We start from the raw sequence: 11,811 nt of genomic DNA, 5'->3' as shown, positions 1-11,811 counted from the left end.
GCACAAAATCTCATGGTACTAATGCTAGAATAAACATGAGTGTCTTACCGATTATATCATTACTGGGATTCAGGGTGTCTAACTTGTTACATCCATACAAAGAATGAATTTTGGGCCTAATTGTTAATATCAAAGTTGTATTATTTGTCCAACCCAGCAGCATGAAACTTTAAATAATGTTAAAATTTAATCAAAATCTTAGTGTCTTGCTATTTGCATAATATTGCTGATTTTGAACTGCATACGCAGGAAAACTCCATCACTGGTAACCATGGATATTAATCTAGAAGGAGCAGTAAGAATAAGTTCACATATCTTTCAGGCAGCAGCAAACGTTTTCAGATTCTTAATTGGCATAAATCAATGAAGATTACTTTGGGTTGGATATATTCGGTGTTTAAAAGGCTTCAAGAGGCAGAATTGCTGAAGACTGAAGAAATAAAAGGTAAGATTTAACTTCAGTAGAGTCAGTGTAACTGTTGATAAGAGCTCTGGTTACCTGAGAGGAATTAGTAAAATACCTGCTAGGAAATAGTTACCTAAATTTAAGGGAAACATTAGGAGCTTAATTAAAAACACAAGATCCTTATTTTGACAAATGCTTCAGTTTTCACTTTATGTTTTGGCTTTGAACCAGAAGCAAGTTAGCACTGGTCCATCGAGCTGCAGGAGACACTTAATCAGCACCACTTTCCAACTATTATGCAAACAAATTGGCAAGATAAAATGACAGATAAGGTTCTACAAAGCTTGTGCAATTGGTAGTCTCTGGAGCAACCTGCATAACTGCTCAGTTTCATGTCCCTTGGTGAAGGACACCCTGCTCTTGGAGTTTCTAATTGGATGGACTTCTAATAGTCCAGAATTAAACCTTCAAAAGAAGTGTAAATGCATCTGGAAGTGATCCTTACACATGATGGGAGTGTTTGAACTGAGACTGGATTTGTCTCTGCAGGACAATTCTTCCTGCATGGCCATGTTTATTTTAGGAGAGTGTTCATTGTGTCTCAAAAACATGTGGGGACTGACTCTTCACACTGAGTTTCTGCATGCCAGAAGCTCCTCTGAGGAGGTCTCTGAAGCTGACAGCTAATATTCTGCTCTATAAATGCTGGAGTAAATGGACTTACTGATATGTGGAAAGGTAGAATTGTAACCAGAAGTATTAAGTGATCTTGGGTAGTATCTGAACAATGTAATTATTGGGGAAGAGGAAGAATTTGCAGGCAAAAGGAGAGTGAAGAGCTCAACCTATAATCAGTAATTTCTCCTCTGATTGGTTGCTGCATGAGCTGGGAGAGGCTTGTGGAAATTTATATATATATATTTCTGTATATATTTGTCTCTGAATGCTATATATAGACCTTGAAAATTCTTCTTCTCTGCCCATTGTGCTGCAGAAGCAGGAGGAAACTGGAAGTGAAACCATGAAAACTTCCTTAATTTTGCTCTGCAGTGTTGCAGTTGCTGCTTTCTAATAATTTATCGAAGGAGCTTAGATTTTTCTTATAAGAATCTAGAGTAAATGAAAACCAAACCCATCAGCATTGAGTGGAAAGCTGCAATATTAATTTCAACCAACTAATCTGAAGCAGTATTTTGAAGTAATAGAGTAAGTTCTATGGTTCAGTCACTTGAAAAGAACCTAGCCTGAACGTTGTAGAAATGGGAGTGTGGGTTTATTGTCTCTATTCCCGTGCTACTGCTGATTCACTATATGATCTAAGAGCTCCTCTTAGTGTCTCAACTCTTCTTGTAAAACTGCAAGTAACAACATTACAGGGTGTTGTGCAAATGTTAATTAATGTTCATTAGATTATTTTAGCTTTTGGTAGCATAGCAACATGAAGTGATTACATCGAAAAACAGTAGTATGTGACCCAGCACTAGCAATGTGCAAAAATGAATGAATATACCCGTTAAAGTTTTTAAAGCATAGATCCAATCAAATTAACCTTAAATATTGGGTGAAGTAGACTTAAAGGAGTTCTGGTATTTCCTACAGGCTCTTCTCAAATTGTTAATATGTGTATTGAAGATAAAAATTTCAGATTTGAATTATAACTAATTGCAAGCCTTTAATAATTGACTTTGGGAGCTTAATTGGAAAGATACAGGACACATAGGGTCAAGTTTATAATTGCCCTGGGGGTGTATACCCTACAAAACCCCAAATGAAAATAACAGTTGATGGCTTGTAGAGTTTCTGTGTGTGGGGTTTTAGGATTTGTTTTTTAGTAAGCACTTCAGTTGACCAAACCTACCCTTTGTGGCACTCTAAGATGCTTCCTCTGCGATGATACCATTCTACAGCTCTGTACAGGTATAGCATTGAAGTCACTGCATCAGCAACATCCCGACTGTAACACTGAATAAACAGACAGGAATGTTTTAATTCTTTTATTTTGCACTTCTTTTAGGCAACTTTGTGACCTATTATTTCTTACTTGAAATGTTTTCTTTGGCAAAATGTCAATGTTTTTAAGTGCTCTTTCGTCTCTAAGGTGTAATTTTTGGTCTGTACATGATAGGTAAATTGGCTTCCAGTCAGGCAATTTTGAATTTATTGTTCATGTTCTATTAACTTGAGCCACACTAGGAAGATACAACAGGATTGTTGTGAACGGGCTGTCTCCTTTGGTTTGCCAATTTACGATCAGTTCCTGGGTGATTATAAACACTTCTATAAACTTTACAGAATGCCATCACGGACAGTTTATCATTGAGTCATTCGGGGCAACCTATAATACAAATGAGTCAGAGCAGAAATCTTATTTGCTTTGTTTCTTGTATATTCTTTGAAGGGTCAGTCTGTGGCATGTGTAGTACCCCATATCTGACTTCACAGTTCCTCTGCCATGTCTGTTTCCCAGCTAGGTTTTGGTGTTGTGGGCTTGCATAACTAACTTTGGAAGAGGAATGTGATATTTCCAAATGTTAAGTTCTTCTTGCAGCTCCAGTTAGGCTTTGGAGCATTTCTCATTCCATTCCAGTAGATGATATGACACTTGAGTCCACTGCTCTCCAGCAGCAAGGTTGCTAGCTTGGTTCATTGAGACTCTAGCTCTCCATCAGTGTTGGACTTGGGCCATCCTGACAATCCACACACCTCACACACATTCATTACAACAAAGTGTGGTTGGTTGTGGAGGGTTTGCCATGAGTCAAGCATAGCTTTCATTTCAGGAGTCAGTCAATACTAGTATTTCCTTGACTAACAAATAGTTAGCTGGGCATTCTTTAATGTGCCTGAAGACTTTGTAATATTGATAACTGATCCTTACGGAAGTACTGTTAAGCAATGGGGCACTTCCTGCCCCCCTGCACTATCCTATTGTTCTGGATTCACTTAGATGGTTTAAACAAGGTCAGTGCCTTCCTATAGGTGCTGCCTTACTCTTCAACAGAATGGGGCCCTTGTTTAAAGGAGCTGGAAATAGCTGTGGCAGACTAAATGATACCCAAGTAGAGAGACACAGAACAGAGATGTCCAAAAATTCTAGCAAGAAGACATTGCTATGCTTTTTGAATCCCCACTGCACTGGTTTAACTGACGCACCATATGATATGGGATAGGACAGAAGGGGAAGCTGTAACTGGTAAAGGAGTTCTTTACTAGAAGAAAGTTTCTGGGGCTGGAGAAATCACACCTAGATTTAAATTGCTCCTTTCCAAGAATTGCATGCATATTGGAAAAGTTACAGGTATGGATGCTTCATTTTGGGGTTTCCTGTCGAGCAGAGTAGGGACTTCAGACATGGAGTTCATGAAGAGAAACCTGTGGAAAACGGAAGAAGCTCTTTTATTGTCTGCTGCTGGTTTATGCTGTCATTGAGCTGTTTACTTAAAACAAGTAGAGAAATAGTAAACTGTGCTGCACTGTGGGCTTTTTGGTCTTTAGGTTAAGAGGCAAGGAAACCAAAGCTAACCATTGTTTGGTAGAGACCATCTGGCTTCCTCAGGTGAGAGGAGAGCAGGTGCCTATTTTCTACCTCTCAAGGGGCATTCTAATGTCTCTATTGCTGTTTCTGTTTCTGTCTTTGTCTCTGGAGCTCTCCACCTTGGTTCTGGCCTTGACTTGCTGGGAATGTAGTTCTGATACTTTTGTTAAAGGATGCCAGGTAAGAGCTACCACCCAAGGTGAAAGAGGCTGGTTGCCAAATGAGCTGCAGCAACTACTGTAGGTGATGGCTGATTTGCAAAACTGGGAGCACATGATTCTCATCTGCAGGACACTCAGCCTGGAGGAAGCCATTGGCTTGATCCTGGGATACACCAGCACTGCTTTGAGTAGAACCCACTGCTCCATACCAAGGAGTCAGACACTGCCCATCCCACAGAAGGGAGATACAGAGGAGCCCTGCATAGCTGAAGATGGAGGTCCACTGCCTTCAGCTGCAAGGAAGTCAAGTGGGGTAATGATTCAAGACTGTCCTAATAGGGTCTGATGTGTTATTCTGCCAGATGGACATACCTGTGGATTCTTCATCCTGATGACCATGTTCTCAGCTGGTTCCATGAGTTCCTAGGCTGCTTAGGAAATACTACAGTGCTCAGAAAATTAGGGTGGAAGGAAGTTGTTGAGGTATATCTTTCAAGATGATCATAGAGCCTAGATGAGAAATGCTTAGCTGTGTCAGAGAAGCTGAGTAGCGGCTCTAGCTTCTTTGGTTATGGGAAGAAGTACTATGAGGGTGGCAACAGAAAGGCTTTGACTATTTGCAGAGAAAAGCACAGACACAAAGGAGGACTTAAACCAGTTTTTGTGGATGCTGAAGACTAAGAACCGCAGTGGAGAACAGTAAATTTATCGAAGGTTGTGAAGTGGTGAATAGATAATTTGGTAGAGGTAAATGGAAGAAGCTGGTTATACTTTTGTGGAATGAGGAAGTTATTGGGACTGAAGTTACCAGCTGAGGAAAAAAGTGCAGAGAATCTGTCCAAATCCTGGCTGCCTTAAGGGCACTTTTTATTTCAAAAGGGGGTGAAACTGTTATGGAGTATGTACTTAGGTTTGATTTCCTCCATGGAGGGGGAACCAGCTGACAAAAAAGAATGAAAGGTTATTCTGTTGAATGCGGTCATGAAACATTCACTGAAGAGAGCTCAATGTCATAGGAAGAGGAGAGAGGGAAAACAGCAGAATCAGATGTCTGAGTAAGATATAATATGTAAATGTATATATCTGATTACTCAGATATTGATATTCAGGTCTCTACTTGTTATTTAAATGTGCTGATCAAAGAGCTGCTTCTGAAGTCAGTCTTGTTTTTAGAACAGTGTATACTTTTTAGAAGTCCACAACAGACCTGAATACCTCAGATACACTTGCTCGCAATGTGGGTTTAGCCTATCTGTACAGGTTTTAGCTTCTGTTAAACTGCCTTAAGGATCTGCAGCAGTAATCAAAAGGAAAAGGAAATTCCTGTTGATGATGTGTGAATGATGAGATGTACCATCAAAAAAACCCCCATAACATCTCAGTGGGCACCAGTTTTAAAGTCACATAGAAGATGCTGCTTTTCTTTTTAGCATGATCTTTGTAAAACACAGCCAAGAAGGAAATTAAACGAAGGAAAAACATTCAGGCAATATGTCAGGAAGGCTGTATGAAGGGAGCAGTAAGCCAGTCTTGAGTCAGTAAGCTGCAGGGCAGAAGCAGGCAACTGAGCAGGAGACAGATGTAAAGAAGGGAAATATGTCATCACCTTTCCAGACAAACAGCCTTGATAAGAAAGGTAATCATCCTTCTTCTGGCAGCATGGTTGGAACTTGGGGCAGCAGTGGTCTGCTGTGGAGTGTGATTCTGCAGGCCAGCAAGTAGCAGACATGGTCTGGAGAGATTGAAACATGTGGCATGTGTCCTGAACCAACCTGGTTTTCAGGAATTCATGAAATCAGTGGAGATCCACAAGACTGAGGGGGATAGGTATTGTGGCAGGCTTCATTCAAGATACTTCTCAAGGGGAATGACTGTCGAAGTGTATTTGTCACTATTCTGTTCAGAAACTTTGAAGGAATTTTTGAAGTCACAGTTCTGGATGAATCAAAGTGGATTCTGACTAAAAACTGTCAGCTGAAAGGGGTAAGAGTCATTGTCTTAGTGATTACAGAGGAGTAAGACTAAAAACAGAACGAACTGAGGAATTACTTTAATTAAGATCCATCTTTTCCAGCCTTTTCTTTCTCTGGACACCCAGAAGTCCTGTGGAGCTGGATGGGAAACTCAAAACACTTAGTGATAACCACCGGTGAGATGCCTGACTCTGTGAACACTATGACCCCTGCTGGACTTAGTCTGTGGATGTATTTGTACAGGCAGTCCCCTGTTGAACATGGGTACCCTCAGCTTGGTGGAGTGCAAAACTCTCTGGTTCCAAGAGCCGTGTAAGATCCGTTTCCTTCTTGTGGACCTGCTCAGCCTGGGCTGAATGCCCTGCTAATACCTGGGAAGACTTCAAATACAGAATATGACATCAAATAAGTGTCTTCTGACATCTCAGTGTATCCTAGAGGTTTCTAGACTTCTTTTTACATTATAATCCACTTGGCACCTTTTCATCAGAGCATTGTCATGTTTTCTGACAATGTTGCCTGCCTGTGCTTTTCCAAGTGTGGGTTTTGTCCTGTTAAAGGTGGTGTCATCTGGAGCGATTTCTCCTTTCCCTTGAGGAAAGGCAGTTCCAATGCATTGCCAGAACTTGGCAACCAGCTCTTCATTCTGACTCTCAAAGTTGCTTATTACTTATTATTATTATTACTCTTGTCACTCTTAGATGCTTATTTAAAATAGCGTGTGAGACGTGGGATAAACAGATCAGCAGTTTAATAATTCAGGGATTTTGATGTCCTTTATATGGAAAGGGTTGAACAAAAATGGTGAGTTTGATTTTTTTGTTTTTTTTCACTGGGAGCAGTGAAGAGTCTTTATAAAGTCTCCCAAAGCAATAGTGAGAAGAGTTTGCCTTCTCCAGGCAAGGAAATGAACACTGTGAATTCTATGATGATATTCAAATGATTGAATAGTATACATAGTTGTAATTAGTCAGCCACAATTGTTTGGAAACTTTTCGCATTGTGGGGAACACTTGCAGAAGTTTGTGTTATCGATACATCAGGAGCAATTTGCTGGAATGATTTGTGAGAGGAACAAATCCTACAGGATTTGTAGGATTCCTAAAAAGCCTACAGGAAAACTGTCATCACCTCACCACAACATAAATGGAAAGAGAGAAGGAAAAAATGGATTATTTGTACTGCTTTATTTTGATTGCCAGATTTCAGATTCCTTTCGGCTTTTACAGTAGAATAAATAGAATAAATAGCTGGTTTTTGTGTTGTCTTTTTTGTTGAAGTTCGTCATTAGTAATGCTTTTCTTTCAGCCTAGGAGTTCCATATTTAAAATGAAATTTAGCTTATGCTATGTCTGGTTTTCCCAATGATTTCCATCTTCTGTCTAAAAACTAGAAGAGGACAATCAGCTTGCTGTGGTGTATTTTGGGTGTCCCAAAGTAACACGTCTGAATTGCATAAATGGATTTTGTAATCTTTTGCCTTGTAGCTTGCACAATGTGGATTAAGTTAATTATTTATAGCTTGTTGGGGCAGCTGTTGAAGTGTCATATGCAATGCAGGAGAAGTTGAATCTGATAGAAGCCATCCTCCTGTGGCTTGTCAGTCTGGGTAGGGCCAGAAGACTTTTTAACTAATAGATGAAATAACTTAGAGGTCTCTTTTTCCGGAGAAATAAGTGTATCTTATTTGTTCCATCAGTTAATTTTCCTGTGCTCATAATTTTAATAGCTTTAAAAGCGTCTCTGTTCTTTCTTTAGCTATTGTCTTTCTGATCTTTTAATGGTCACGTTATCTACTCGTCTATCTCATGGCCCTTCTAGAAATAGCAGATGCTGCTGGACCACCTCAAGCTGTGAAGAGCAGCCACTAGATGGCAAGCCACATGCTGAGATAAGGGCAGCGAGACCCACTAAGGCTTGGTGTAGTGTATATACTTGCTCACCGTCATCATTCATATACACAGTGGGATATTCGATTTTATTTGCAGGTCCTCTTTCCTTTAATGTCTGCTTATAAGAGAGTTTGCTGCATTTCGGCTGGTCTCCACAGAGTGTCAACCTGGAGGAGCTGCCATCAGTGGATGGTAAGCTATAGCCCACTGCTGGGGCCCTGCTCAGGGCTGTGGAGTGGCCAGAGCAGTGTGGGCAAGATGCCCTGCTGACCATCCCTGTCTCCCTTCACTGGGCACAGGGCCCAGGCACTGCCTGCCAGGCCCATGACCTTCCCTGCGGTCCTGCTGCTGACCTCTCCAGCTGACCAGCTCTGGGATCCGCTCCCTCTCCTCACCCAATAGGGACCTGCTTTTTGGGAAGCTGCTGCTGAGTCAGGTTTTCACAAATCAGCAGACCCTGACCACGAAAGTGCTTAAATTTGTTTTTTCCTTTATCCTGAACACTGTGTCATCTTTCTGCATCCAAACTTCCTCTGACGTCAGTGTAGGTAGGGGATCAGGGACAATTATGTTTTTTCTTACAAGAAATGCTGACATGAACACTGGTCGGGTTAGAAGACCTGTGAAACTCAGAGCGTGGGAAAGAGATCTCATAGAATCAAAGGTGTCAATGGTGCCCCAAAACTGGTGGGTACTCAATGTTATCTATATGTATCTTTATTAGTTTTAATGTAAGGACCATATCTTGTGCTAAAGATATTTTCCTGAGATACAGGGAAGAGGTGTGAATAACTAGAAATTAAACAATTCAGTTTATATCTTAGGAGACTGTAACACTGCTTGAGTTGAGTTGCTGTACTCGCTACAAATCTTTATCCAAGTAAGATATAATGGACATCTAGGAGTTGTGATAATAGAATATGCTTTGAACTCTCTACGCTCTCCTGCTCTTGGAAATTCACTGGATTATGCCTTGTGGAATAAGCTGCTTTACAGCTATTTATTATTCCAGTAAACTAAACAAAACCCTTCCAGGAAAATTGGTAGTACTTGCGTTGTTCTTCAAGCTTGCGTTGCTTTCATGCCTTTCAGGTCAGTGTGGGAAAACAGACTAGTGTGTTTGCTTTTGTTTTAATTGATCTAACTCTGACTTTGCATCCTTTTGCTGGGGCATCAGTGCTGGGAACTGAACAAAGTGAAGAGATGCACATGTTATGTTTCAGTCAACAGGGTATAGGTTCTGGGTTCAGATTCTAGCTTCAGTGAGAACAGTGGGAGGTTTCTCACTAGGTGGAATTATTCAGAAAGCATTTGATATTTACTTAACTTCTCTCCCACTGAGTGTGGTGAGAAAGGAGCTCAGCATTGAGTAGTATTGAAAATTTCACCCTTGGTGTCGTCATTGTTTGTCCTGTTGTTTGGTTAGGTCAGCCAACTTTTCTGTACTGCAATGATTTCTTCTGCAAGATGAGAAACTCAAACTAGCTTTTTTTTAAATCCACATAGAAATGAGAAGTGTGATGTGTAAAAAGTCTGTTTTTGTAAGAATGTTCCTTTTCAAAGGATGGGTTTGTATGCTTCAATACCAAAGGTAGATATAAAGTAACTGAATGTCTTTTTGTCCAAATATTGGTTCTGCTTCTAGAAAAGTAGAGACTACTTAATGTATGACTCCAATAGATAAATTGAAGTAGGGGTTTGAAGTCCAGCTTGGTAAAGGTCTGCATCTCTTAAAGGAAGAGGCAAGGTAAGACATGGACCCTGCCTTTGAAAAATAAAATGTAGTTTCCGGAGCAGAGTCTAGTGAAAACCTATCTGACATCACTTCTTGCTGTTTATAAAGTAATAATTGGCTGCCACTCTTTGATCTTATGAGTGTTCTGCTAGATTGTAGTTCATTCCCTAGTCTGTAGTTGCTTCGTCTGAAGTGAAGTGATGGAGCAGAGACTGGCTCAGTGTTTGGAACTGACAAAGAGACTGACAGACTGGGGCCTTGTTCTTGATCTTCATTCACTGACACAGTAAAAGTGACTGACAGCAGTAAACTTCTAAACTAGGGGGTTAAATGTAAAAAGTAAAATCTACAAACACAAGCAAATATTAGCTGACCAGTGCAACAGAACAATTCACTCAAAGATCTGATAAAAAAATCACTTCTGCCATACACAGCTGTGATATGGGATGATGTGATGATGGAAGAAAGAGGTTAATTCAGATGACCATTGAAGTGCCTTAGGATCTGGATATTTGATATCAATGGCTTGGAGCTGATGATATTAAAATCCTGTCAGTTCTTGTGTTATTTCAGCTCTCAGTGCAGGTTACTGTTGGTAATTTTGTGCTTAATATTCTGCAAGATATGGAATATGCAGCAGGTTGCATGTTAAAGGCTCCACACTACTCCTTCTTAAAATCTATCATCTGCTGCAGTAGTCAAAAAATGATAGGAAAAGAACTAGGTCTTTCCTCTGGGCTCTCTTAGCCTATTTCTTTTTTTCTTCAAAAGCTTTTGGTTTAGATTTCATTGTCTGTGCCACAAAGCTTGCAATCTTTCCCTCTTATTGGAAGTATTCTTTTGTTGTAATAAATCCAGTAATATTATAGGACCTGGGACAAAAATGTCAGAGCTGTTATGCATGCAATCTGATTTAGGATTGGAACCATGGTAGTCTTGGAGGGAGATGCATTTGAAATTCTGGATTCAACTCCACTGTGTTTTCATTTATACCGAATAGCTCATATTTTGTTCAAGGCAAAAGGCTTTTTGTGTTGTCTTTATTAAAGTGAGTAATGTTGGCTACTCTGGTCACTTAACTCGAGATCCTTTGTCTAGATCTGATTTATCTCCTGGAAGGATCACTGAAAAACCATTGCAAAGAAACTGTGGATTTACTCAGCAGAAGCTAGACAGAGGTGTGATTGGACATTCCTGTATTGCTAGTTATAGAGATAAGAAGGCAGTACACAACTAGCAGTCTGTTAGCAATTTCTACAATCCCAACCTTGTTAACAATTTAGGGCACACTTACCTTGTCCTGGGAGAAGCAGCTTTGAGAATACTTATATATATACACATCTTCATACCTTATCTTATCCTTTTCATCATTTTTCTCAAGTATTTTTCTAAGCTGTTTGGTTAAAACCAATCTTACCTTAATTTAATAAGGTTGTTAATCATGTCTACATCAAGATACATCAGCAGCATTCTCCTGACAGTACAGGTATATCTGTACTTGTTGGGTGTCTGCGTTAGTCATACTGGATATTTTATTGCAACAGCCTTGTAATTCACTTATTAGTAAACATCTTGACCTCATTTTGCCTGCTTGAATTCTGCAAAGTAACCTCCTGCCAACCCATGAAAACTCTCAGCTCTGTCTTTTGTATTCAGGTATAAAATAATACAGGATACCAAATAATAGTGGGGGTAACCAGTTTTATTAAAAAAGGAAGCCACACCAATTCAAAAGGGACATGAAAACTTGTGCTTATTATGAGGTGGAACGAAGGGCAGTCTTGATAAATGATCAGAAATATTTGGCATGTGTAAGTTCCTAATGCAAATGTAGGAAGAAGTGTAATGGAGGGAATACATTCGTCTCTCTTACCTGGTTTCCAAGTGAATTCTTGAAAAGTAGGGGTAAGTTGTTCTTCGTGAATTGGAAACCTTCAGGAATGGTGGTGTAAAATTCCTGTTCAGTGCCTTTAAACGTCCATACTTGGCATAAAGTATATCACTGAAAGCAGCGAGTCTGGCTGTAAGGTCCTTCTGTTTAAAAATAATCCAGGTAATTAGGATATCTCTTTGATGTATCTCCCTGAGTAGTCTGGGGTTCAGAGGCAC

At 40.0% G+C, this 11,811-nt stretch overlaps 1 protein-coding gene across 1 annotated transcript in view; it reads left to right on the top strand.

The window, feature by feature from the left end:
- The first annotated feature begins 359 nt into the window (after positions 1-359).
- The window catches only part of XDH (xanthine dehydrogenase), a 69,931-nt gene continuing 58,479 nt past the window's right edge, over positions 360-11,811 (top strand). The window contains exon 1 of the mRNA XM_030499625.1: positions 360-445. The gene's annotated coding sequence lies outside the window, so the exon portion shown is untranslated. The remainder of the gene's footprint in view (positions 446-11,811) is intronic.

Source organism: Strigops habroptila, chromosome 10 (assembly GCF_004027225.2).
Source record: "Strigops habroptila isolate Jane chromosome 10, bStrHab1.2.pri, whole genome shotgun sequence".
NCBI lineage: Eukaryota > Metazoa > Chordata > Aves > Psittaciformes > Psittacidae > Strigops > Strigops habroptila.
The sequence above is the reverse complement of the archived record's forward strand: the minus strand, read 5'-3'. Positions and strand labels throughout refer to the sequence as shown.